This window comes from Felis catus, chromosome C1 (genome assembly GCF_018350175.1).
Source record: "Felis catus isolate Fca126 chromosome C1, F.catus_Fca126_mat1.0, whole genome shotgun sequence".
Lineage (NCBI taxonomy): Eukaryota > Metazoa > Chordata > Mammalia > Carnivora > Felidae > Felis > Felis catus.
In genome coordinates, this window is record NC_058375.1 from 16,156,920 (window position 1) to 16,183,030 (window position 26,111).

Genomic DNA, 26,111 nt, shown 5'->3' on the forward strand with positions numbered 1-26,111 from the left:
AAGTAACAGAGATTTTTCCTGCTTTGAATTCAAACATTGGCCTTTTCTGGGGCTTGAGCTGGCTGGCTGTTGAACTGTCACGGAAACAGCAGTTCTTGTTCTCAGGACTTAGGACCTGGATTGGACCTACATCATCAGTTCTCTTGAGTCTCAGCTTGTTGACTCATCCTACGATCAACTCATCCTGTCAATTTCCATAATTATGCAAGTTAATTCCTTAGAATAAATCTTTTTAGATAGATAGATATAGACCAATATAGATCAGTCTCTGTCTCCCTTTCCTTCTCTCCTTCCCCCTGCTTTTTCTGTTGGTTCTGTTCCTCTGGACAACCCTGACTAATACAGAAGGGCAAGGGAAATAACTTTGGAAAGGCAAGCCGGTGCCAGATCACAGAGGATACAGGATGCCTGGCTAAAGAACTTTGAATCTTATTTTGAAGGCAAAGGAAAAAAACACCAGGGTTCCCGAGCCAGAAGGTGACTTAAAAGGAGCTGAGATCGAGGAAGACAAGAAGGTTGTGCTGTGTAAAATGAATTAAAACAGAGATCGTCAAAAGGAAGCATCTAGAAATTGGATATTACCTTTGTGGGTGTAGGACTCGTGCTGCAGAAATGTCGGGAGCCCCTGGGCGTACAAGGGTTCAGGAGTCCAACGCGGATCGAGGCACTGTAGGACCCGAAGCGGGTGGGGACTGGAGATGATTTCTGGCTAATGTGACTGAAAATTGAAGTCAGGCTAGATCCAAGGGCTCAAACAATGCCACTGGGACTTGGTTTCACCGTCTGTCTCCCTGCTCTGTTTTCCCCCTCTTTTGTGGGTCTCCCTCTCAAGCAGTTTCTGGCCTTGCAGTGGGAAGATGGTTGCCAGCAGTGCCATGGTTACATCCTACCCTCAGCAGAGAGATTCATCAACTGGACAGTTCTGACCAAGGTCCCAGAATTGAGTCTTACTGGTTCTCATTGGGTCACATGCCTGTCCCTGAAAATGCTGCTAAAATGCTCTGATTGGCAAAGCCCAGGTCATGTGTCTCTCCCCACAACTGGGGGTAGAATCCTCTCCTCTAGAGCCACAGGGATTGGAGAATCAGGGAAGGGGCTGTTGCAGAAATGGCGATGCTGTTGCTAGAAGAAGGAGGAATGGACACTGGGCTGGTAACCACAGGGGAAGGGAAGCCTGAGCCCCCCAGGCTGCTCCTCTTGTTAGTATGGGGCGGCTGTAGCCAGTGGGGCGGTAGGGAGGAGGCTCTAGAGGCTGGGGTCTAGGCTGGCAGCAAGGGAAGGGATAGACTGGGGTCCAGTAGAAGTGCTACCGCCTTTTGGGACCGTGAAAAGGTTGGGGAGGGTCATTTTCACAAAAACCTGACAACACAAAAGACAAAGTGCCAAGTGAGTTCTTGTCCTCAGAATAGAGGCAGGAAAAGCCAAGCAGTTGGGTGACACCCCATCAAGATATTGCTGCTCATGGAAAGGGCAGACATTGTCTGGGGACATTCATGGGATTGTGAGACGGGATGAAGGAAAGGTCACCGCCAACTAGTCTTGCAGAGGGAGAAAACACAACCCGTTTTCCTCAAGTTTTTGAAACTAAGCTTATGCATTTACCAACAGTCAAAAGTTACAGTAGCCCCAAACAACCTAAATTCCAATAGCAGATTGATTAGATATATATTGCAATGCCCTTACAGGAGAATACAGCCTTTAAAAATGATGTTTCATTTGAGATGGAAAGATATTCACAATGTAGTTTTGAAAGGGAAAGGCAGAGCACAGTCTGTTTTGTGCAGTAAATGTGTGTACATCTCTCACCATCTCTATAAATCTGGAAAGATATACACCAAAATGGTAATAGTTTGTATCAGTAGGGATAGGACCACACCTGAAGCTTATCTTTTCTGATTTCTCCTAACCTGCTGGGTAGTATGATAGTGTAGTGATCAATTAGGACCAGTCTCTTGGGTCCAAGTCCCAGCTCTGCCACTGCCTAGCTTGGCAACCTTGGGCAAATTCCTTAACACTTCTGAGCCTCAGTTCATGCATCAGTAAATGGGGGTAATGGTTCTTCTTCTTTTTCTTCTTTTTTTTAATGTTTATTTTTGAGAGAGTCAGAGTGAGCATGAGCTGGGAGAGGGGCAGATAGAGAAGGAGACACAGAATCCGAAGTAAGCTCCAGGCCCTGAGCTGTCAGCACAGAATCCCAACTGTGAGATCATGACCTGAGCTGAAGTCGGATGCCCAACCGACTGAGCTACCTAGGCACCCCTGGGGATAAGTTCCTAACTCATAGAGTAGTTGTGTGTATTACATTAACTACTATTACATGCAAAGCTGTTAGCACCATGCCTATCGTAAACACTGAAAAATCTAGTTATTCTTGTGCAACTGAAAGGCTCAAAAGAAAATACGACTATTATATCAGACGTATTGGAAATAGGTGTCTTTTTTGGCCAAATAGCTGTGGTGGTCACCGATAAATGAACTATTATTAACATAAGCGATTTCCCGTTAACACTGGGAGACATCTGAGACGAAGACACAGAGTTCCTATTCTCCTGAAGGTTGCACACTAGCAGGGAAGACAGATGACAAACGGGTGGGGTGATCAGGAAGGCAGTGACATTCGAGGGCCGAGAGGCAACCAACCAAAGGCTGGTGAAGAGGAGGCAACCACGGGAAACAGGGAGTTCGAGGCCTTGCGTCAGGGAGGAAGTCCCGAAGGCAAAAGACTGCAGATGTGGCTGGAACGAGGGACAGTGTGGTATAGTCAGATGGAAAGCGCGGGCGCGCCATGGAGGACCTGATGCAGGCCTGGGAGGGAGGTGGGCAGGAGACCACCCAGGCAAGACACAGCCCCTCAGGCGAGCCATAGCCTCCGTCTTTTTTGCAACATAGGAAAAATACTTTGCTTCAGAAGGTTGAAAAGATCAAAAGCATTGTCAGTGGCAGCGCTTTGCAAACGACTGTTTATAGTACCTTTACATACACGACCATCGGAGAAAGAGGGGCAAAGCCTAGCAGGGAACCAGCAGCGAGCCAGCCGCGCTGGCCCGCGCGTGCGCGGTGATCTGCCCGAGCCGGGGCGGCCGATGAATGCAGGCCCCGCCTCCAACCGCGCGGCCAGGGCTCGCCTGCGGGTCCCTCCCACTTCCGCGGGCACCCAACCCTGCGTCGCCTGCGTGTTGACGTCAGGCGCGTGCCCCTGTCCGGCAGCCGAGGAGACCCCGCGCAGTGCTGCCAACGCCCCGGCGGAGAAGCTGAGGTGAGTGCGGGGCCCGAGGCTCCCCGCGGGAGCGGCTCCCCCACTGTCCCGTCCCCGCCGCGCGTCCCCCGGCTTCTCCCCGTCCGCGGGGGTACCCCGCCTTCTGGGATCCCGGGAACCCTGGGAGCGCGGGGCGCGGGAAGGGGTGCTCGGCTCGCGCGGCGCCGTCCGGGCGAGCGCGGGTCCGGGTTCTCTCCGGGAGCAGAGGGTAGAGGGTGGCGGCGGGGCAGGCGGGGGAGCCCGGCCGCGAGAGGTGCGCGGTCCGGGCGCGGGGTGCCGGCCTGATGGCGCGGGCGGGGCCGGGCTGTCACCGGGCAGCGGCGGAAGGAAGGGGTCACACCCATCCCGGCCTCCCGGGCTCCCCTCCCCCCCGGTCCGGCTCCGCCGGCCCCGAGGTCGGGTGGGCGGCCGGCCGGCCGGGACCGCATAGCAGCTCGCGGCCGCCGGTGGCTCGGGCTCTCGGGCCGGGTGTGCTCCCTGCGCCCGGGCTTGGACTTCCTGCTTCGCCGGGCGCCGCCGCGGACATTTTGCGGCGGGCGGGGGGAGGGGAGCGGAATCGCGAGCGCGGCGGGGAAGTGGCGGCCGGGGAGGGGGCGGCCAGCGGACCGCCCCGGGCTGTGCCTGCGACGCCCTTTCCTCCGCAGCCCCGCGGCCCGACTCCCCGTCCGGCGGGGCGGGCCTGGGAGCTGTTTCCCCGGGTTCCTTTATTCCGGCCTTAGGTTGAGTTCCTAGCACCATTTCCGTTTGCTTCTCCAACTCTCCCTGCTTATTCAGCTGAAGCTTCCCTTTCAGGGAGTTACCTAACCACCTCTCGAAACTGTCGTTCTGCCGCTTGCTTAATTCCTCTTATTAGGGTGAAATTTTCTTTGTTCGTTTGTTTTTTCCTCCCCTTTAAGTCTAAGAGAAATGCAGTGTGGAGGATTACGTCATCGCAATATAAGGGGTGAGAGTTTTAACTCCTACAAGTCAGGGACTCACCGAATGAAGACAGCGTTTTTTGCAGCCTCGTTTGGGGCACTCAGTGACATATCCTGCCAGCTTCCCGACGCATCATGTTCATAGATGGGGCTGTGAAATCTTTCGGCCGTCTCAAAGGCCTCTAAAAGCCGGGGAGGTTTGAAACCTCAAGATGAGCTTGTGCCAGAGAGTAAAGCGAAAGACAATACCGACAGCCACTTGTGTAGGCAGTAACTTTGAAGATCCTTTTATAGTCGAATGAAGGGATTTGTGGGAGCTTTTCTCTGGTCCAAAATGACTTCCAGGCTGTTTAACTTCTCCCACCTGACTTAACTGATGCACAGTACAGACCTAAGCCGGCTCACGTGCGCTTTTTTGTGGCCGAAAGCGAATCAGTTCATTTTACGCCTTACCTTTGCTGGCTAGACAATTTAGTTTTGTAGTTAAAAACGAATTTTGGGTTTTTAACCAAAAAACGCTTAAGTACCATGTTCAGACTTTTGGGATCGCAGTATTTGTTCCCCAGAATATTAGGTACGTCCCCAACTGTACGTCTTTCATTGACTACAGAGATACAGCACAGAAAAATGTTAGCATTGTAAAGCAAATGAGATCCCATTGTGTAATGCATTGTTATAAGGGTAGTTCTTGTTGGAACAAGTACTTTCCTATTGTTTCTTGTGTGTAGAGAGAACATTGCTTGTTAAGAAACACTTAAAAGAAGTGGTAGGTTTAAATCAACTTTTTGTGGTGTGTAGGTGTCGGAGAGGATTGAATAGGTACTGAACTTGGATCTTCTGAAACACTTTGTCATGTGGTATCTTGTTTTAAAAACACCTTCTGCTGCCTTATTTCTTGAGAATTCTACATTTAAGAAGTTTAAACGTACATCAGTTTGCATTTTTTTAAATATAGGAAAATAGTTTGAATTTACAGTTAAATTTTTTTTTTAATGTTTACTTATTTTTGAGAGAGAGAGAGAAAGAGAGCGTGAGCAGGGGGAGGTCAGAGAGAGAGGGAGGCACAGAATCCGAAGCAGGCTCCAGGCTCGGACCTGTCAGCACAGAGCCCGATGTGGGGCTCGAACTCATGAACCGTGAGATCATGACCTGAGCCGAAGTCGGACGCTCAACTGACTGAGCCACCCAGGTGCCCCTGATTTTACAGTTTTTAGACTGAGATGAGAGATGGATAGTTAACTGAGTATTAAAAATGAGCTGTTTTCCAGTAATTTCTTCAAGAAATTAGGTGTCACGTCCTCTTGAGATGTTTTTATATACTAATCAAAACCTATAGTTGGGGCGCCTTGGTGGCTCAGTCGGTTAAGCGTCCGATTTCAGCTCAGGTTATGATCTCACCGTTTGTGGGTTTGAGCCCGTGTCCTGCTTTGCTGACAGCCCAGAGCCTGGAGCCTGCTTCGGATTCTGGGTCTCCCTCTTGCTCTCTGCCCCTCGCCCGCTTGTGCTCCGTTTCTGTCACTCAAAAATAAATAAAGATGTTTAAAAAAAAAAAAATTAAAACAAAAAAACCTATACTCCGTTAAATCTAATTTTTTGGGAATCTAAGGCCATTGTTATAGCTAGGGTAGTCAGGGGGCTTAAACTTCAGTGAAATTCTTAAAGCCCACCAAGACCAAATCTTTATTTATTTATTTATTTATTTTTTTGGGGCAATTTCAAGATTTGTTTTCTTTTATTCAGATACTTTTCCGTTTAGAACTTTATGGTCTATTAGAAAAGTAGTTCTAGTTATTTTTAAGATGGTTACACTAATAAAATGTTTTGATCCAAAAGCTGTCACATTTGGAAAACTTTGAAGTGCAACTTACTGTGCCTGTCTGGGAGTGGCATTTATAGGTGTTCTTGGAAGTAAAAGTCAGATTGCACTTTTATTTGTAGATACATTTTAGATGCATTTATTTAGTGTTCTTAGGGTCTTTTTGAGAGGTCTATAAGGGCTTCCTCTGTGGGAGCAGGAGGGATTACTATTTTGTTAACTTATGTCCCATAAATAGTTTTCACATATCCTCCTATATTAAAAGGCTTCACTCTAGGCTTTTATGATAATACCTTATTCAGTGTTCTCTTTCAAATCTTTTAGTGTCCCCAGTAGAATGTAAGTGACGTGAGGGCAGGATTTGACCTGGCACGGTCACCCCTATATCCTTAGCACCTAGAATAGTGCCAGACACATACCAGATCTCAAGAAATGTTTGTCAAACAAGTGAATTTAAGATGTCTGAGGGTTAACATTTTCATTTTCTGCATATTCCATAGCCTTGTTTACTGCGTTTCCTGAGACTTGTGCTTGGTCAGCCATATCCATGTTCGGGCCCATTGAAGTGATGATTACTAATCTGCTCTGGCTTGATCTTATCCGTCTGTTTAGTCCAGTATCTTCTGTAGCTCTACTGTGTGGACTGTTCACCATTGCTTAGAAAGTTTTTTTCTAATGGCCAGTTCTTACTTTTCTAACAATTATTTAGACTTTAATGTTCGCTTCTTTTCTCTGTTTCTTTTGTTTGCATAGCAGCTTATTTTTGCCACTTTTTCCACTCTGCTCAACAGTATCAGATTCCTGGTCATGTTGTGCTTTGTCCCTTACCAGTTTCTACTTTTAGTTACTCATCCTTTCAGTCCAAAATATTTTTGCTAAAGCAATTTTCATCACTTGTTATTTCAGCTATGTCGGCTGCTGGTGCTATTATAAGTCCTGGATATCAAAACTCTTCTTCACTAGTTGTCCCTGGAACATTGGTCTCAAAATGCTTGTTGTGTGAAGTGAAACCAGGTGGTTTTTGTTGTTGTTGTTGTTGACTTGTTTATTTTTTTTATTTAAAACTTTTTTTAAAAGGGTTTCTTTTTAAGTAATCTCTGTACACGGCGTCGGGCTCGAACTCACAACCCCAAGATGAAGAGTTGCACACTCTTCCGACTGAGCCAGTCAGGTGCCCCATGAGACCAGGTGTTTTCTTCTAAAAAAATATTTTAGAGAAATATTCTCAGATGTTTAGCTGTTATGAAGCCCAGAACATTTTCTAATATAGGAAAAAACTCTATTGTTAAGTCCTGGGATCCACTAATAATTGGCTGTCACCTCTGTTGCTTCCTCTGTTCTTTAACACTTGCGTTGTTTTTTTCAAAAGTAAGCCATTTTGATTTGCCATCTTAATTCTGCTGCTGTGTCTTCAGCTAGACTGCTAGTGTTATAATTAAAGGTCTAGACTCTGGAACTAGACTGCCTGGGTTCAAATCCCAGGGTTATTAATTAATCCTGGGTTATTATCTATGTGCAACCTAATGTCTTGGTGACTCAGGTTTACCTTCTGTAGAATAGGTCCAGTAATAATCCCTACCTCACAGAGTTGTTACCAGAATCAAATCAGTTAATCTGTGTGAAGTACTTAAGACAATTCCGTGGCACATACTGAGTGTTCTATAGGTGTTTGTTCTTGTTATTATTACAAGGTCTCTTAGGCTCCGTGTTTGAGAAGCTGAGATTTCCCCCAAATCAATATTTTAATAGCCATCCCTCCCCCAGATTAATCTCATGAAACCATACAAATTATTATTATTACCATTTTTAAGTGTTTATTTTGAGAGAAAGAGAGAGAGCGAGAGGAAGTGCACCGGTGTGCACGACGAGCAGGGAAGGGGCAGAGAGAAGAATCCCAAGCAGGCTCTTGTGCTCACAGCCGATTCTGGGCTCTATCTCATGAACTGTGAGATCATGACCTGAGCCGAAATCAAGAGTTGGTTGCTCAACGGACTGAGCCACACAGGTGCCCCCAAACCATAAAAATTATTAAATGGAGATTGTTGACTGTTTTAAGTTTTTGTCCGCTGTCTTAATCAGTGTGATGTAAACAAGGGTGTAAAGTTAAATACAGTGTGTGGACTATGGACCAGCAGCGTAAGATCAACCTGGAGCTCCATCCCAGCCCTACTGAATCAGAATCCGCATTTTAGCAAGATACCCACGTGATTTTTATGCACATTAAAGTTTGGAGCATCCTCTTTAGGACTGCTCGAGTGATATCTTAAGGGATTTCAGAAACAGTGTAGCGTGCTTTATTTGTTTTCCCCCTACTTAAGTATAAATTGGTTGTTTTTATTACTTTTTCGAAATCTTTTTAAGTTTATTTATTTATTTTGAGAGAGAATGAGTGGGGGAGGGGCAGTGAGAGAGGGAGGGAGAAAATCTCAAGCAGGCTCTGCACTGCCAGCACAGAACCCGATGTGGGGCTTGAGCTCACGAAACCCTTGAGAGCATGACCTGAGCTGAAACCAAGAGTCAGATGCTTAACTGACTGAACCACCCAGAGGCCCCTGGTTTATTTATTTTTAAAGTTTATGTATTTATTTTTTTTTTCTTTAAAAAAATTTTTTTTTTCAACGTTTATTTATTTTTGGGACAGAGAGAGACAGAGCATGAATGGGGGAGGGGCAGAGAGAGAGGGAGACACAGAATCGGAAACAGGCTCCAGGCTCTGAGCCATCAGCCCAGAGCCCGACGCGGGGCTCGAACTCCCGGACCGCGAGATCGTGACCTGGCTGAAGTCGGACGCCCAACCGACTGCGCCACCCAGGCGCCCCTATGTATTTATTTTGAGAGAGAGAAAGTGAGAACGAGTGCCAGCAAGGGCGGGCAGAGAGAGAGGGAGAGAAAATCCCAAGCAGAGCCTGGAGCCCAACTAGGGGCTCAATCCCACAACCGTGACCTGAACTGAGATCAAGAGTTGGATGCCTAAGCGACTGAACCACCCAGGGGCTCCTGAACAGGTTTCTCTTAGGCAGTGTACCAGAATGCAGAATGTATTGCAAGGATCATAATCTTGAGAGTGAGTGAAACCTGTTTGGCTTTTAAAGAAATTATAGTTTCTTGCCTGTTGTGTAGAATCACCTTGTTTCTGTGCTCACTATCAACAGTTTAAAGTTTTTAAGTGCCGTTGTCCACTTGGAAATAACTAAATCTTAAATTCTAGTTTGGTTTATCAATTACACTTTTGAACTCAAGAAATGAGGTTTTATTGAAAACATTGTAATGAAGAGCATATGATCAGGATAATTCATATAATTGTTGGTTATGAAAACAGGTGAAATACAAAGTTGGCATTTAGCTGGTCAAATGTAAGAAATATTTTCTTTACTAAAATAAACCGTATCTTTAATCTCAAGGGAAAAAATGTGGTCTTATTTAGTTGCCATCCTGGAAAAAATTAGTGCTTTTTTTAAAGGACTAGATGGAATTTTTCTCTAATAACTTTTCTTAAACTACATGCTGTAGGAGAAATTCACCAGCAGTATCCTTGTGTAGTGTATGCTTTACTGTAGTGTTTCCTAATTCTTTTCGAATCAAGGCAGACAGAAGTATTTGTGTGCCACACTGAATTGAATGGATGAGGCTGCTCTCCACTGGCTAGATCTGTTGCAGACCCTAGGGAGCTGGGGGAGCAGGGTCAGGCATACCTGTGTCCATTCTGTTTCACGTGGCAGTGTGAAACCATCTAGTGTTGGATTTTAAGCCACAGCCGACCTTTTCAGCTAAATACATTATCACTGTTGGCTGTTCCTTGTGGAAACTGAAGAGCTTGAGAACAGACCAAATGAAGAGCAGACGAAACCGGGGGAGAGATGGAGGTAGAATGCAAGAATGCTGTGTTAATTTGCGTTAAGGAGTAGAAGAAGATAGGCTGTAGAAGAAAGCATAAGCAAGATCTCGGCTACAATCCATTTGTTTTGTTGACAGGCAGTTTAAGGATATTTGCAATTTTGGGGGCGCCGGGGTGGCTCAGTCCGTTGGGCGTCTGACTTCGGCTCAGGTCTTGGTCTCACGGTTCATGGGTTCGAGCCCCGCGTTGGGCTCTTTGCTGACGGCTCAGAGCCTGGAGCCCGCGTCGGATTCTGTGTCTCCCTCTCTCTCTGCCCCACCCCTGCTTGCTCTCGTCTCTCAAAACAATAAACGTTAAAAAATTTTAAAAAAAAGTGTATTTGTAATTTTGGTTTTCTTTTAAAATTTGTTTAAAAGCAGATGAGGAATGGGAAGTAGTTCAGTAAAGTTTCTTAATAAGCAATTGTTGTTACTCATGATTTCAGGAATTTTCATTATACAGCTTCACTGTAGCAGCTGGTATTTATTTCACTAGCTCTGTTATTTGAAAGCTTGATTTTAGAATTTTCTGAAGTGGAATTAAACCATTTATATATCACTAATTAATTTCCCAGAAAGCCATATTTTTATTGTGGAGTTTAAGATTAACATGTTTTAAATAAACTGTTAGATTTTAGCATGTAAATTTTCATTTATCAGATAACTAGGAAAAAGTGAATTCCTGTGACTATTAGAGTCTGGGGTTTAAATCAATATCTAATACCCTTATTCGTTTCAGAAAGTGTCCAGACAGTATAAATAGTACAAAATAAAAGCTATGGAAATGTTTGAATTATTTTAGGTCATGGTATTTATTTGCTGTGCTCACCACAGGCCCAAAGGGAATGTTAGATCATTCTGAGGGTTTGTGTTGTTTTCTAGTGTGTTTCAGAATACCTGAGAGATGTCTCCAGTGGGGGTGGCGTCAAGTTGGAAACCCTAGTTATTATATCCCCATCTTGGAAATTCATAATGTATATAAGTTTATTAAAGGTTCAGAGAAGTTAGTTGGGAGTCTGTTTAATTCAGTGTTTCTTGAACATGTTTGATGGAGCCTTTTTATTCCCTTCCTCCTCCCATGGAACATCCTTTAAAGTTTTGAGAAAATGAACTGGGAGATGTGGTGTCCGGTGGCTTATTGTTCTCTATTAGATTCAAGGACTGTTGGTGTGGCCAAACAGTGCTTGCTATGGATAGAAAAATGAGAACACATTTCTTAAGTTCCTGGGGCAGGTGAACGGTGACGACTTCAGCAGAGGCCATGGGTGATGTTCTTGCCCCACTCAGGATGTATTAAGCCCCACTCAAGAGGTGCTGCTTAGAAATTGCGGATGGGATTGAACTGAGCATGTTATATATACAGCACATCTTTGGGGACTCTATGGACAAGTAACTCCATCTCAACTTAATGTTGGGACAAGGTTTTGGAACGGAGACACAGACCAATATTAGGGACCAGGGAAGTGATTGTCCAATGGCTACAAGGGAAACTTCTGAAACAGGGTCACTTCCTCCTAGTTTGAGTATTGTATTGTTTTCCAGTATTCTGAAAAACTTGCAGTAATTTCAAAGCCAGCATTTTAATGTTCTGAAAGTCCTAGAATTCATTAACTGTTTTATTTGTGATCCAAAGAATTTTTTGAATTTTTAAATACTAAAAAAAATTTTTTTTTAACGTTTATTTATTATTGAGAGACAGAGAGAGACAGAGATGAGCAGGGGAGGGGCAGAGAGAGAGAGGGAGACACAGAATCCGAAGCAGGCTCCAGGCTCTGAGCTGTCAGCACAGAGCCTGGTGCGGGGCTCAAACTCACGAACGGTGAGATCATGACCTGAGCTGAAATCAGATGCTTAACCGACTGACCCATCCAGGCGCTCCAGTGATCCAAAGAATTTCTATGAAGTTTTTTTTTTTTTTTTCCAACGTTTATTTATTTTTGGGACAGAGAGAGACAGAGCATGAATGGGGAAGGGGCAGAGAGAGAGGGAGACACAGAATCGGAAACAGGCTCCAGGCTCCGAGCCATCAGCCCAGAGCCTGACGCGGGGCTCGAACTCCCGGACCGCGAGATCGTGACCTGGCTGAAGTCGTACGCTCAACCGACTGCGCCACCCAGGCGCCCCTCTATGAAGTTTTTAAAAAATAATTTTTCACATATATGAGAAGTTAAGATTTTAGGAGCTTGTACAGTAATCTGTACATTCTTTGTATTTTACCATTTGACATTTCTTTTGCTTTCCCATCCTTGTCACATATACTGCAGATCTCTGCCCCCAAGAAACCCTCCCACCTCAGATCCTATCATTCATTCATTCATTCACTCATTTATTTATATAAAGTTTATTTATTTTGAGAGAGAGAGACAGCATGAGTGGGGGAGGAGTAGAAAGGGTGTGTGTGTGTGTGTGTGTGTGTGTGTGTGTGTGTGAGAGAGAGAGAGAGAGAGAGAGAATATCTCAAGCAGGCTCTGCACTGTTGGCACAGAGCCTGACATGGGGCTTGAACCCACAAAATCGTGAGCTCATGACGTGAGCTGAAATCAAGAGTCTGACGCTCAACCGACTGAGCCACCCACGTGCCCCTATAGAGGTAGTTTTTAAATGTTTATTTTTATTTTTAAGAGAGAGTGCGTGCCAGTGGGATAGGGGTAGAGAGAGAGAGGGAGAGAGAATCCCAAGCAGGTTCCTAGCTGTCAGCACAGAGCCTGATGCAGGGCTTAGTCTCGGGAGCCATGAGATCATGATCTGAGCTGAAACTAAGAGCTGGACGCTTAACTGACTGAGCCACCCAGGCATCCCCATAGAAGCAACTTTTAAAATAGAACCAGTCAATGGAATTTTATTTTATTTTCTTATTATTTTTTTAATGTTTATTTTTGAGAGAGAGAGAGGGAGGGAGGGAGGGAGGGGCAGAGAGAGAGGGAGACACAGAATCCGAAGCAGGCTCCAGGCTCTGAGCTGTCAGCACAGAGCCTGACATGGGGCTCGAACTCAGGAACCGCGAGATCATGACCTGAGCTGAAGTTGGAGATTTAACCAACTGAGCCACCCAGGTGCTCCTAGAACTAATCACTGATAAAGATTACTGAAGACCTAAATTCTAGAGATAATTTTTCTGGGATTTGGTGATTCATTCAGTTTTGTGATTCCTTAAGTTCATTATACACTACTTCAGTTAATTCAAATTTAAGTGGATTGTTCCAAAACTAGAGACATATTTTCATTATTTAAAACTACTGAGTGTAAGATGTGCATTAACTATTTCACTGTGGTATACTTGCAAACACAAAGTGATAATGTATAATTCTTAGAGATGCTGCTTTTTTAGTTTTTTTTTTCTGCCAGTTTATTTAAAAAAATTTTTTTTAATGTTTTATTTATTTTTGAGACAGAGAGAGACAGAGCATGAACGGGGGAGGGTCAGAGAGAGGGAGACACAGAATCTGAAACAGGCTTCAGGCTCTGAGCTGTCAGCACAGAGCCTGACGCGGGGCTCGAACTTACGGACCGCAAGGTCATGACCCAAGCCGAAGTTGGCCACTTAACCGACTGAGCCACCCAGCGCCTCATTTTTTTTTTTTTAATTTTTTTTTTTTTTAATTTTCCTGCCAGTTTAAAAGTTGGTAGAGGGGTTTCTGGGTGTCTCAGTTGGTTAAGCGTCTAGCTCTTGATCTTAGCTCAGGTCTTGATCTCAGGGTTGTGAGTTTCAAGCCCTGCAGTGGGCTCTGTGCTCGTGTGGAGCCAACTTAAAAAAAAAAGTTGGTAGAATTGGGCATTCCCAGAACAGAAGACAGAGTATTGCCTAGAAATAATACTGGGTGGCTTCAAACACTCAGTATTAACTTCTTCAGCTAGTTCAAGTTGTGGACTTGACTTATGCTTTAGGAATATGATTTTCCCCTCTCAGAAGGGTAGCAATTAAATTGATTTTTGTTCTTTATCCAGATAGTAACAGAAGAAGGTTTAGGAGCCTAGAGGATCCATTAAAGGGGATATTCTGAATGCAAAGAACACTTTTTTTTTGACTTGCTGCATCTCTCACCCATACTATTTTATTAATTTATGAATTCAGCAACCCTTTTAGTGCCTGCTCTGTGTCAGTAACAGTTCAAGGGGCTGGGTATATAGCAGTGAGTAAAATAGGCCCCAACAAATCTCTGCTCTCATGGTTTACATAATAGTGTGCGAGTTGGAGATTAGTGTTTGGAGAAAAATGAAGCAGGGGAGGAAGATTAGGGGAGGGCAGAGGGGTGGGGTACAGTGGAGTGGTTCAGGGTTGGGTTGAACTCGGGTTGCAATTAAAAAAAATTTTTTTTACATTTATTTATTTTTGAGAGACAGAGACAGAGCACAAGTGGGGGATGGGCAGAGAGAGAAGGAGACACAGCATCTGAAGCAGGCTCCAGGCTCCGAGCTGTCATCCCAGAGCCCGACGCGCAGCTCGAACTCACAAACCATGAGATCATGACCTGAGCTGAAGTCGGTTGCTCAACCGACTGAGCCAAGGGGGTTGCAGTTTAAAATAAGATTGAGGAGGGGCGCCTGGGTGGCGCAGTCGGTTAAGCGTCCGACTTCAGCCAGGTCACGATCTCGCGGTCCGTGAGTTCGAGCCCTGCGTCAGGCTCTGGGCTGATGGCTCGGAGCCTGGAGCCTGTTTCCGATTCTGTGTCTCCCTCTCTCTCTGCCCCTCCCCCGTTCATGCTCTGTCTCTCTCTGTCCCAACAATAAATAAAAAACGTTGAAAAAAAAAATTAAAAAAAAAAAAATAAGATTGAGGAGTTCTCACTCCAGAATGACATTTGAGCAAAGACCTGTAGGGATGTAACTGAATGAGCCATCCAGGCAAGAGCATTCTAGATAGAGGGGACAGCTGTAATCACTTTTAATCGCAACAAGTACTGTTATGCTAAAGTTTATATGAAATCTTTAGTTAAACAAGTGTATTTTGTAATGCATTTGGAGGAGCATTTTAGTAGCTTAGTTTCCCAAAATACTGTGTATGTGTGTAATTAACCATAGAAACAATTGATGGTCAAGGAAGAAGTTTGAGCTTTGATGGTGTTGCTTTCAGTTTCAAAGTGTGCTTGAAAAGGCAGATTTGTTGCTAACATATCTTGGTTATTTTTCAGAGTGTTTGCAGCTCTATCTTTGTTGTCATTTCTCTTGATCTTTTACTGATAAAACTACAGTGTTCATCTGCAGTGTAACCAGACTGAAACATGTGCAGTCACGCCAGCTATGCTACATCAGCGTGGACTTTGGTGCAGATGTTACAGCATCTTATTATTCTTTGTCAAACTATGCCTTGAAGTAGATGGTTGAATGCTTTTGTAGTTCACCCCGTTAACAATAAATTCTCCACCAAAATTGGATTCAGAGTCTCGCTAATCTTGTTCTCTGGGCGCCTGGGTAGTTCATTTGGTTAAGCATCTGACTCTTGATTTCGGCTCAGGTCATGATCTCGCCTTTCGTGAGATCGAGCCTTGTGTCGGGCTCCATATTGACAGCTCAGAGCCTGCTTGGGATTCATATTCTCTCTCTCTCTCTCTCTCTCTCTCTCTCTCTCTCTCTCTCTCTCTCTCTCTGCCTCTGTCTCTCCCCGCCCCTCCTGTGCTTACCTGTTCTCTTTCAAAAATAAACAAACTTAAAATACAGCTTGTGGTTTATAAGACAGATTTATGAGAATTTAAATGAACGTACCTCTCTGCCTCATCAGATGTAACACAGGAAATTGGCATGTCGCTTGGTATTTTTTTTTTATATCATTTTATTTATTTATTATGTATTTATTTTTATTTTTAAGATTATTTATTTTGAGAGAGAGAGAGAAGGAGTAGGGGAGGGGCAGAGAGAGGGGGACAGGATCCCAAGCAGGCTCCACGCTGACAGCAGAGAGCCCGATTTGGGGCTTGAATTCATGAACTGTTGAGATCGTTACCTGAGCCGAACAAAGTTGGACACTTAACCAACTGAGCCACCCAAGTGCCCCTATTTTATTTATTTTTAAAGTTTATTTATTTTGAGAGAGAGTATGTGCTCACCAGTGGTGGGAGGGTGGGTGCAGAGAGAGAGGGGGAAAGACAGTGCTAATAAGCAGGCTCTGTGCTGTCAGTATGGAGTCCGATAATGGGGCTTGAACTCATGGAACTGTGAGATCATGACCTGAGACGAAAATTAAGAGTTAGACGCTTAACTGACTGAACGACCCAGGCGCCCCTTGGTATTTTTGAAAAGAAAGATTCTCAGTTTGTCATTCATTTACAGTGTATGTTGTTGCCTTGGTAATGTAGTGACTTATTTTTTGCTGAAAATGTATGCTTGTATGTGGGCTTTCTGATACAGGCTGGCACATGATTTCATCTTTGAGGGATTTAGGACCAAATTACTGTGTACTGATTCTGAAAAGGCTATTCTTTTGCATATTTTCTTAGAGCTTTAAGAACATATAGCCTGACCTTAAGATTTCTTCTGATTTTTCCATTCGTGGTACAAACCAGTCCTCTAATTTCCCAAACTGAAGAACTTCATCATAATTTACCATCTTCTTAAACCCATCCTCCATCCCCAAACCCATCAACTATTTCTTATTTATTTCCATTCTACTACCCTGGTGCAGATCCTTCATTTAAGTCTTGCATTACTAAAGTAGTTTCTTAGCTGAGTTGGTTTACTTTATCTGGTTACCTTTGGCAATTCGCCTTGCAATATAGGTACAAGATTAATAGCACACAACAAGCCTGTTCTTCGTGAGTAAGAAATGGTAGCCTCCCGTTTCCCACCCAGGTTAAATGAAAACGCCTGCTTAGCTTTCAGAATTTGTATGACTTGGATTTATCCAGTTTTTTTGTTTGTTTCTTCCACTCTGCGGGTTGACACTACTTCTACTCTTTCTGTTGATGATTCCGTTTAACTAGAGATTTGTTCTCCCGTTGTTTTAGATCACTGTGCCATATTTACTACTTTTTAAAAAATATATGGCACTTGCAGTTTGTAGTGTAATTTTGTAGCAGCCAGACGATTGCCATTGTGTTTCCCCTGTTCTGCTTATAACCAGTAAAATATATAATGTGATATATGATGTATGTAAAGCTATTTAGCGTAATGTTTGGCACAGAGTAGGCATTCAGTAAATTACTGAAATGTTTTGAAGGCATTTAAAGGCAGGGTTTCTTTTTTACCCAGTGTAGTGCTATAACAGGCACTTAAATATATTGCTGACTTTTATAATTAACAGTCGTTTCTTAGAACAGAAGGCTATTGTAACATGCTGTGGGTCCCTACTTGAGTCCTTATGCAGGGAAGATTGGATAAGATCTGTTACGTGCTTGGTGCTTGGGTCCTGTTCTTGAACTGACCCCCCACACATGTGCCAACACAGTTACTATTTAACTCTTTTTGCATTTTTTTTTTTTTTTTTTTTTTTTTTTTTACCCACACTAGAGCACAATGTTTTAACAGTTAGTGGTAATATATGTTTTTAATGGTATTGTGTTACTATGTCGGTACTTTTCACAACTATTTTTAATATGTATAGCATTTCATCCTGTGCTGTATTGGTACTTAACATTTTTCTCTTGCATTAGCTATTTTAATGTTCTGGCATTCCATTGTTTCCTGTTAAAGTAGTTTCTTCATTTTGGATAGATTATCTGAAGTGGAACTATATTTATTTAAAAGTTTATTTTGAGAGAGACAGCCCGAGTAGGGGAGGGGCACAGAGCGAGGGAGAGAGAGAACACCAAGCAGGTTCCATGCTGCCAGCACAGAGCCCAACACGGGGCTCGAACCCACGAAACCTTAAGATCATGACCTGAGCTGAAACCAAGAGTCAAACGCTTAACTGATTGAGCCACCCTGGTGTCCCGGAACTGGAATTATTTTTTTTAAATGGGGACACAAATGTTTTAATTGTTGAAGTACATTGGCAAATTGAGTGCTTGGCATTGTAGTACTAAGGGCATGAAGTGGAATTATGGAGACACATGTTGTGTATGGCTCTTAAAATACGTGTGTAGGGCATTTAAAAAAACTGCCTACGCTCATGAAATAGATGGAGGATTTGGGTGGGTTTGGTTTATCAGGGCTCACTGCTTAGACCAGGTTTGCTGATGGTGTTTTTCTTTTCCTTTTTTTTGAATGGTGTTTTTCTTAATTACTGAGTATGTCTTGGAGATCTTTTGATTTTAGTAGCTGGTTTCGTTTTTAAAACCAAAGAAATAATACATGCACCTGAAAACTTCAGTACAAAAGAGAACAGGAGGAAAAATGAGTCTGCCTGTTCCAGCTACCCTTGTCCCTTTCCCAGAAGCCACCACTGTTACCTAGCATATGTATCCTTATAGTCTCTCCACCTGCATGTGCCTTTGCAGGTAGTCTTATGTGTCTTTGCACCTGTAAGTATATATGTATCTCCTCTCCATTAAAAAAAACTCAGACATGAGTTGGCACCTTATACACATTGTTCTGTACTTTGTGTTTTAATTTTTTTTTAACGTTGATTTATTTTTGAGACAGAGACAGAGCATGAACGGCGGAGGGTCAGAGAGAGAGGGAGACACAGAATCTGAAACAGGCTCCAGGCTCTGAGCAGTCAGCACAGAGCCCGACGCGGGGCTCGAACTCACGGACCGTGAGATCATGACCTGAGCTGAAGTCGGACGCTTAACCGACTGAGCCACCCGGGCGCCCTGTACTTTGTGTTTTAGAAACTTAATACGTTTTGGAGGTTTTCCATGTTCCCCTGTATTAGTTTGCCAGGGCTGCCATAACAAAGACTAGAATAGGTGATTTAAGTAGTAGAATTTATCTCCTGACAGTTCTGGAGACTAGAAGCCTCAGATCAAGGTGTTGGCAGAGCTAGTTTCTTCTGAGGGCTTCTTTCTTGGTTTATAGGTGGCTGATTTTTACTGTCGTCACTTGGCCTTCCCTCTTTGTGTACTTATCTCCTTATAAAGACACCGGTCATGTTGGATTATGGTCCACCAATATGATTTCATTTTACCTTCATTCTCTAAAGGCCCTATTCCAAATACAGTCATATTTTGATGTACTGGGGATTGCGACTTCAACATACAAAGTTTTGGAGGGGGGGGGGCACAGTTTAGTCCATAACAGGCACTATAGTTCATTCTTTTTAATAGTTGCATAATATTCCTTTGTGTTATCACTTAACAGCCCCCTGTTAGTTCACGTGTAGATAGTTTCCTGTCTTTGCTCCTGTAAGCAAGTCTCTGGTAAATATCCTTTGCTTACCTCTTGGCATATTTGGAGAAATGGAGTTACTGGGCCAAAGAATGTACATGTTAAATTATGATAGGTGCTGGCGTAGATATGGAAGCCTTGTTTCTTATTGTTTTGTTGTTCTGAAAGCAAAAATTTGCCTTGTGTATTATGTCCTAATCTAAAACCAGATTAAAACAAAAATTTTTTAATGTTTGTTTATTTTTGAGAGAGAGAGAGCGCGCACAAGTGCACGTCTACTGGTGTGCATGAGTGGAGGAGGGGCAGAGGGGCAGACACACAATCCCAAGTCGGCTCCAGGCTCCAAGCTGTCAGCAGAGAGCCCAATGTGGGACTTGAACCCATGAACCGCGAGATCATGACCAGGCGCCTCATAAAACCAGATTTTGTTTTGAAGAGAACATGATTGGCTTTCACGTAGCACTTTGATGGAGTTATAAACACAGCCTCCTATACAAGATTGTCTAGATAATCAGATTCTAAATTAATCGATTATCTGGGTTACTTTACAGCGATTAAAAAGAGCTCATATTTGAGTGTTAAGTGCTGAACAGAGGAGTAACTCCGTTAATTCTTACAACCTACGTCAATACTATTTCTGTGTTCTTGATGGAGAGACAAAGTCTAAAAGAGGTTGACTAGCTCGCCCAAAGTTGCACAAGAATGGGGATATCAGTATAGGACTGCTTGACTAGAACACTGCTGTGCTTGACTTCTGTGCTTATGTTGTCTTCCTTGGGCATATTAGAGACCCGATAAATAATTGTATACTTCAGTTATGTTAATTTATCTCTCCTTAAAATAGAGGTGGATTATAACCCTTTCTGTAATATTCTGAATCCTCTGACTACAAATAGGACATTTAGCTTAAACTGTTCTTTGAGATCAGAGTGTGGGGATTTTAGAAACGATTAACTTTAGCAAATAAGTCTGTCAGGTAGAAGTGAAGATTTTTCTGAATTTATTATAGTGTTTAGATGCTTTCATTTTAACGGTAGTAGTTCTGATCTTTATCTTAGGGCCATTTTGGTTTTTGGAACTTTTAATTGGGGATGAGAGTGCCATATTAGATGTTTATTCTGTGCCAGGCAATAGGTTAGTTGCTTTTTAGATGTCATTTCTCTTTCTAGCAATTTTGTAAGTTAGATGTTATTGTGTAGATGAGAAACTTAAGGTGTAGAAGTGAAGTAACTTGCTGGGGTCACACATTGAAGTGGAGCTAAGATTTGAACCCATATTTGTCTTTAAAAATCCCATGCCTTTTTCATATTATTAACTTTAGTTAGCAAGGCTTTTAAAAAGTTTTTTTTTTAATTTTATTTTTTTCTTGCCCTTCATATATGCTTGATACTGCATTAGGCACCTTGGGAAGGAGGTAAAGAAGTATAAGCCTAGTTTTTCAGAGAGCTTAAGATCTATTAGAATAAGCACGCGTGAATAAAGCCAGCATGATCAAGTACTCAGTTGTGTGATTTATTTGTTCAGTGAGGGCCTGGTGTGTGCTCAGTGTTGAATTGTTTTCTGGCAATGCAGCAAGCAGAGTCCCTGCCTTTAGAGAGATTTCCTTATTTTTTATATCTCCTTTACTGCATTAAAACAAACAAGATAATTATAGCTTATGACCATACTATAAAGGAGATAAACAGGGTAACTTGAGAGAAGTAAGGAGGTTGGAAGCTGGGTATTACTATGGATAGTGTGCTCAGGGGAGGGTTTTCTGAGCAGAGGATTATTTGAGCTGAGATCTGAAGAAGTCAGCAGCTTTAAGAGCAGGAGGGGCAGTACTAGCAAGTATAGAGACCTGCGGGAAGGACAAGGCATCTTGGAATAGAAAGAAGGAGCCTGTGTCATTAGAGCAGAGAACTAAGAACTAAGAAGGGCTTTGCTATGGAGGTTGAGAGAGTGGGGGCAGTTTTTGATAGTTTGAATAGTTAGGGAAGGTGTCTCAGATAAGGTAGGAATCCGGGGGTGGAAAGTTAGGATAGAAATAGGATGAGTTGTAAGGCCAGACATCTAGCTTTTGGTGGAGAGGTGATATGAATAAAGGCTTAGGCTTTGAAATAAGTACCAAACCATATTGGATACTTAGTTTATTTTTATTTTATTTTATTTTCTTTATTTTTATTTTTTAGACAGAGGGAGAGCAAGCCAGGTGGGGGAGAGCAGAGGGAGAGAGAGAGAATCTCAGGCAGGCTCCACATTCAGCGCAGAGCTGGACGCGGGGCTCAATCTCACGATTCTGGGATCATGACCTGAGTCGAAATCAGGAGTCAGACGCTCAACCAACTGAGCCACCCACGGGCCCTCGCGTCTCCCCCTCCCATATTGGATACTTTAAATAGTAACAGGAATTGGCAATTAGGGCAGAATAAGATGCATAGAAGCTAGTTGAACAATTTTGGTCCTGTTTTTCCCCAGGTTGTCTAGACCTCAGAGCTGAGGCAGATTCAGATTTGAGACTTGGGGATAAGCGAAATGCCCTTATCTTTAGTTATCAATCCTCCCTCCCCCTCTCTCTTTCTTGTTCTTTTCTTTGCTTTTCTTTTTTCTTTCTTGTTTTTATTTTTAAGTAATCTCTATACCCAATGTGGGGCTCGAACTCACAACCTTGAGATCAAGAGTGTCGTCTTCTGCATACTAAGCCAGCTAGGTGTCCTTAGTTATCTCTTTTGCATGAAACTGAGGGGAACTTTGAATGTGTTTAATATCTCCTTGTCTTTTCTTCATTAAGAGAAAAGAATTAATATTGCCCTCAATTCAGACATTAGAATGGGAAAATTGCATATGAGGGTGTCAGTAATGTTACAAAAGGAAGGGTGTGTGTGTTTTGGGGGGGGGTGTATGTGTTACTTATTTGTTTATTGTGTGGATACTTCACTTAGGATTTTGCCCCAAGAGGACATGAACTTTGTTCCAGGCACAGGGGGGATATGGCTATGTATAGGACAATGCTGGCACATATTAGGTGCTTAATAAAGGTTTATTGAATGAATGAATAAATTTACAAGTCTTGAACCTTAATTTCTAAGTTAAAAAAAATTATTTATTCTTGAGAGAGAGAGACAGTGCAAGCAGGGGAAGGGCAGAGAGAGAGAGAGAGAGAGAGAGAGAGAGAGAGAGAGACAGACAGACAGACACACAGAATCCAAAGCAGGCTCCAGGCTCTGAGCTGTCTGGCACAGAGCCTGATGTGGGGCTTGAACTCACAAACCGCGAGATCGTGACCTGAGCTGAGGTCGGATGCTTAACCAACTAAGCCATCCAGGCGCCCCTTGAACCTTACTTTCTGAGTGGAGAAGTCACTTCCTATGTGGAAAAGTAGATCAAGACTTATCAACTAAGTGAAATAAGTCAGAGAAAGACAGATACCATATGATTTCACTCATATGTGGAATTTAAAAAACAAAACAGATGAACATATGGGAGGGATGAACAAGAGAGAGGGAAACAAACTGTAAGAGACCCTTAACGATAGAGGACAAACTGAGAGTTGATGGAGGGGCCGTGGGTGGGGGATGGGCTAGATGGGTGATGGAGATTAAGGAGGACACTTGTGATGAGTACTGGGTGTTGTGCATTGTATGTTAATTAACTAGAATTTAAATAAAAATTTGAAGAAGAAATATAAAATCACCTTTCAAGTAAGTTTGGGGACACCTGAGTTGTGGCTCAGCTAAGTGTCCAGTTTCGGCTCAGGTCATGATCTCACGATTTGTAAGTTTGAGCCCCGCATCTGGCTCTCTGCTGTCAGTGCAGAGCCTGCTTCGGATCCTCTGTCCCTCTCTCTCTCTGCCCCTCCCTTGCTCGTTCTCTCTCTCTGTCTCTCTCTCTCAGAAATAAACATTAAAAAAAAAAGTTTGTGTTATTGCACCTGACTTTAAGATCCAAAAATTATTTTTTTGCCAAGTTGTGCCTTTCCTCTTGGAGTCAAGTTGAACACAATACTACTGGTGCCTGTTTACACTGTGAAGTGGATGCTGTTCCAGAGAACACACCAGAGACTTTCTCACCGTGGAGCAGATAATGCCCTGTGAACAGAAGATCTCTGGAGAAAGCCCTGTAGTTTTACCTGCTGATGCTGTCTGTCTTGCTGGAGAAGAAATTTTGGATGTCCCCCGCACCCCCCGCCAAATTTACAAGTTTTGAATATTTCGAGGGAAAATCTTATTGTAATTTCTATTCTCTTCTAATTGAGAGAATACTCTTGGGGTGCCTGGATGGCTCACTGGGTTGAGTGGCTGACTCTTGATTTCGGTTCAGGTCATGATCTTGGGGCTGTGGGATCGAGCCCTGAGTCACACTGAGTGTGGAACCTGTTTAAGATTCGCTCTCTCCCGGTGCCTGGGTGGCTCAGTCGGTTAAGTGCCCGACTCTTCGTTTCGGTTCAGGTCATGATCTCATGGTTTATGAGTTCGAGCCCTGCATTGGGCTCCGTGCTGACAGCATGGAGCCTGCTTGGGATTCTCTCTCTCTCTCTCTCTCTCTCTCTCTCTCTCTCTCTCTCTCTCAAAAATAAATAAATGAACTTAAAAAGAAAAGATTTTCTCTCTCTCTCTCTCTCTCTGTCCCTCTCCTTAAGATTCTGTTTCTCTCGGTCCCTCTCCTCTGCTTTGTGTCTCTCCCTCAAAAAAAAAAAACAACTAAATAATACTCATACATTATTACATACTCTTCAGTTTTACCAAATTATTTGAAGTGTTAAATTTAAAAATTACGTATCTTATTTAACTGTTTACGAATGGGATTTTTAAATGTATTTTTTTGGTCCCAAGTGCAGTATACAAGGATGACTGTGTCTAGTATCCCTTTGTTTTTGCCAATTTGAGGAAGGAAAACTCAACATTATAGTAAAAGTAAGGACTTAACATTCTTATCGGATCAGACATTTTGGAATGAAGTCGTTTTCAGAAATGAAGCTGATACAACACACTTGTAGCACTGTTGAAAATACCTGTTAACCACACAGACTTGCAGTCTTTGACGTGGAGTCCTGCCTGCTAGCACTTTTCCCCGACAGTTGCTTCTTTTTTATCATTTGAGGACCCATAGAACCTTAGTTTGATACCCCCCTTCTCTCTCATGTACTTTGTGATTTCACATGTATCAGTTTTTTTCATTAAGCGGCAGAAAATGGAGGAATTTGAATAATTCGCTTTGATGAGTGTGTTAATAATGTATTTAATTGAAAGCTGGCGATATTAGGAGTTTTGCAGCCATTCTGTGTGAGAGAACTATGTAGAACTCAAGATGCTCTTACGTATTTGTCAAAAACCCAAAGATATTTTTGTTTTATGCAGCATCTGAAAAGTACAAAAGCTGTAGCAGTGCTGTTATCACTTACATTCTGCCTGGGCCTCCTTCTCTGATTTCTTTGACTGTCTTTTGGTAAACTATCTACGAATTTCACCAGTCTCAAAAATCAGCAAGAGAAAAGCAACAACAAGGCTCTTGGACACATACCATGGAGACCTTGTCCTTTAAATTTCTGCTATGATTTAATTCTAGGGGTAAATAAGAATTTTTGGGGGGGGGGGAATAAGGTTACCTACAGCTTTTCAAGGATAGAACAAAATGTTTTGAAAAGTTAAGATTTTTATTAGCCTTAGTACTTTAAAGCAGAAGAAATTAATAATACATAATTTCTCTCATTTTTACATGCTCACCGTGGGGAGTCATGTTGCTTACCACCTTTCTTTATGGTAGGATTCTGGCCTTCACTAATTTCTTCCTGTTAGAATAGACACCTAGAAGACGGAACCATAAATGAACTAAAACAACCAATTTCTAGAGAAGATGTGCTAGCTAGCTGGCTTGGGAGTGAGGAGAAGGTGGAAAAAAATCTTTAAAATTATTTCAGGAGGATTTTCAATAAGGAAAAATTTTGAGTAATAACATATTTAAGACTGCACATTCTTACTTCATCCCTACTCTAGTAATTTGTCTAAGAAACTAAGCTGTTTACATACAAAAACTGAAATTCACAACAAAATGGTTATATCTCACAAAGCTCGGTCAATCAAGTAAACAAAGTCTGGGACTTTAATCTTACTTTCCTTACATGCTAATATGTTAGCCCAGTATTGTTTTATGGATGCTGGCAGAAGACAGGAGATTTCTGGGTCAGAGACAAAGCGTTTATATATAGTAAAGGCACAGCCAGCAGCAGATCAATGTCTGTGTTGCTTCCCTGTGCCCCAAGACTTCCATGTGGGGGATGCAGGGGGTTTGTGTCACATCTGAGGAGCATTGCGCCTAGGGAACCCGCTATTTAATAACAAGCAGGAGGTAAGCCTACTCTTTGTCTTGGAGACATTACTGTAATTCTTCAAGGTCTTTTGCTGCTAACATAACCCTACAGCATGGCCTGGGTGGGGTGGTCAGGACCTTGCATTTTTAGCATACCCGGTAAGATGTATAGGAGCACGAGAGACCCATGGGGGACTGTCTTTTCCAATACAAGGTTGTCTGCTTTTTAGTAGTTGAAAGATATTTTACAGAATTCTAATTCAAATTGGAATGGATACACTTATTGAGAACTGAGGCAAACTGCTGATCATATTAAGCTTCTTTGGGATTTTTATGAGGGCAAATAATTTTGAGCAGTAGCTGTATTACTTTGACTTTTTGAATGCCAAAGTTTTGTGAGATTATTTGCTGTTTACTGAGGACTCTGAAAACAAATTTTAAAGTTCGAAAAGAACTGTTTTTATGTGGTTTGTTCTTTATTTGCCTGAAGTCCAAAGAATATCAGGAAAAGAATATCAAGATACGTGGGTGTTAACAATCTGGCGTTGGGGTAAGTCCTTTGCTTTTAGGCCAGAATATCTGCAAAATGATGGGGTTAAGTTAGTTCATGAAAGGGTATTTCAATCCTAAATAAAATTATTTATTTTGCTTTTATGTAATATTGGGTGAACTCATATAATTGATCTCTCTTAAGTTTCATTTAGAGCTTAACATTTATTTCAAGGTTTATTTTATTTTTTTATTTATTTAAAAAAATTTTTTT

The 26,111-nt window shown here is 42.7% G+C and overlaps 1 protein-coding gene across 2 annotated transcripts in view; it reads left to right on the forward strand.

Moving 5' to 3' along the window:
- The first annotated feature begins 3,153 nt into the window (after nt 1-3,153).
- Nucleotides 3,154-26,111, forward strand: part of CDC42 (cell division cycle 42) — a 53,620-nt gene continuing 30,662 nt past the window's right edge. For both annotated transcript variants that reach the window (XM_023258279.2, XM_023258280.2), the window contains exon 1: nt 3,154-3,256. The gene's annotated coding sequence lies outside the window, so the exon portion shown is untranslated. The remainder of the gene's footprint in view (nt 3,257-26,111) is intronic.